Below are 2,692 nucleotides of genomic sequence, written 5' to 3' on the forward strand. Positions count from 1 at the left end.
TAAGTATGTGGTTAATAAACAAATAATTAAAAAAACAAAAATAAAGTAAAAATTAAAAATTTTAAAAAAATTAATTTAACATTTGGTGTAAATTTTTTACCCGTATACCTCATCTTCCATTTGTTTCATAATCTTTTCCTATACTGTGTTTATGCCACTTCCCTCATTCTCTATATTTGGAATTCCTTCCCACTTATAAAATGGATGTCAGTAAGCTATTCTTTGCAATTTATTTTATTTTACTTTATTTTATTTGAAAGCAGAAAAGAATCAACCCAGGGTCTTGGTAATGTGAGACAAGTATTCTACCTCTGCCTCTGCCCTTAGGATTCTTAGTTCATTTTCATAATTAAAACATTTACATTTCTTCTTTGTAGCATACTATGCCATTTTGTTAATGACTTTTATTAATCCATAATTTTCTTTTCTTTTTTTAACTTAAAAACTTTATTTAGAATTTTATACATGCATATAAGCTGTTTTCATCAAATCCACACCCACTCTCTCCCCTCCAACTCCTCCCATATGTCCCCATCATTGTTTTCTGACAATTTCATGTACTTTTTCTTTCTTCTTCTTTTTTAATGGGGCTTTTTGCTACTCTAACATTCCCCCACCCCAGAAGAGGTAGCCCTAAAAATGTTTAGGGGTTAGATAAAAGCTCCCAAATACTTTTGACAGTTGTGGCCTTTGGAACAGCGTATGTTGCTAAGAAGCCCAAGGACATTTTGACTTTTAGCCAAGAAACTGGCTACTTTTCTTTGCGGTCTTTTTTACCCTAACTGCCTAGCCAATTCCTATCTCCAATCTTATCACCCCACCCTCTGAAGAGGTTACCAAAATTGCCGAGGGACACAGACTGTTCTGATTTCTTCCATGCTGAATGGGGACGAAAAGTGGGGCAACTGGTGTACCCCTTCAGTTGGTCTATCTAAAAAACTCCCAAGTTGCATAATTCTCATCTGTAGGGAGAAAAAAAGTCCTTGACTGGTGAATAGGAGATATGAAGGAGAAGTAAAGGCAAAAGTGCTTATCATTACAAGTTCTAGACAGGGAACCAGAAAAAAGTCAGAACAGGGAAAGCTTCAAATGCTTATATCAGAGTCCATTGGAATTTCTTGACAAGAGCTTCCAAAAGCATCCATCTATTGGGACCATAATTTTCTATTCATCTTGATTCTAATGGTTACTACACATATTTTATAATTCAATAGTTGTGCTTTATCTAGGGCTCAATATAATAGAGATCTGGTTTTAACTCATAGGCTTTGTCTTTTTAGTGACTTTTTCTTTTTGGATAATATTTGCTCCACTATTGATGGTAGAAAGTAGGTTTCATTTTTTAAATTTTTCTTTAAATTTATTAATTTCCATTTTTTATTTGTATAACTTTTTTGCCTATATGTGTGTAAGTGAACCACATGCATGCAAAACTCACAGAGGCCAGGTATCAGGTCCCCTGGGACTGGAGTTATAGAAGTGTGTTGACTGTCATTTGGGTACTGGGGGCTGAACCTGGCTCTTTGGCAAGAGCAACCAATACTCTTAAGAGTTCAGCCATCCCATCAGCCCCAAACCTCCTCATTTTACAATAGTTTTCAGATTGTTTGCTGTTTCTATCTACTCTAAGGTGAATTAGTTTGTTTATAATGTTTTTATTATTATACAATACTGTATAATTTTGCTTTTCTGCACTGATATTTTAGTTCAACATTCCATTTTTATTATTATGTAATATCTATTTTGATTTTCTGTGTTGACATTTTAGTTCAAAATCCAATTTTTTTATGCCCAGTAATCTGGTAGTTTTATACACTGAATGGACCATGAGGGTACATAGATAACCAATAAATTACATTGGCATAATTTTAAAAATCTCTTTGCCTCCTGCATTGCTAGAGAAAAGTTTGACCATATATGAACTGCTGAGAATGGGTGCCAAGTTTATGACTCTGTTTGTAAGGTGAACTGTTCTCTTCAGGTCAAAGTCTCATATAAAGAGTCAGAGATTATCTCTTAAGAGACAAGATTTTGGTAAAGGTTAATATATGAGAGTTCTGTAGTCGTATACTTTTGCTTTCTTCTGATCTTAGAATGAATTTATTCTGCAGCACCATCCTCTACTATCCACATTCTATTTGTGTGTATATGTGTGTGTGTTCTTAGAGATTATCATGATTTGTGTTTCATTGTGCATTTGAATTAGTATTTAAGATTGTTATGTTTTTCAATATGTATGGTACTGTATTTTACTATGTGAAAAAATGTTTTACACATTTATGGAATATAAGTGTAAGCGCTTAAAACATATCACAGAATGATCTAGAAATGAAATCAGTGCCTGTATTAATTCATTAGTTCCCTTCAAAGTCTGAATGACATAGTTTAAGTAATTCTCTCCAATCATATATCATAAACAGTTGGTTTTTTATAAACAGTTGGTTTTATAAAGTAACTTTTCAAGGCATATTTCCATTATAACATTTTAACTTATGTCTCAAACTAATAAACAGTTGTGTTGTATGTTGCTGCAAAATGAAAGTAACAAAATCAATTCACTGCTTAATAGTCTAAGATCCTTATGAAAAAGACACTAAAGATTTTCTCTCTCCTCTCTCTCTCTCTCTCTCTCTCTCTCTCTCTCTCTCTCTCTGTGTGTGTGTGTGTGTGTGTGTGGGAAAACTTTCACAGG

This window comes from Nannospalax galili, unplaced genomic scaffold (genome assembly GCF_000622305.1).
Source record: "Nannospalax galili isolate Female #2095 unplaced genomic scaffold, S.galili_v1.0 scaffold586, whole genome shotgun sequence".
Lineage (NCBI taxonomy): Eukaryota > Metazoa > Chordata > Mammalia > Rodentia > Spalacidae > Nannospalax > Nannospalax galili.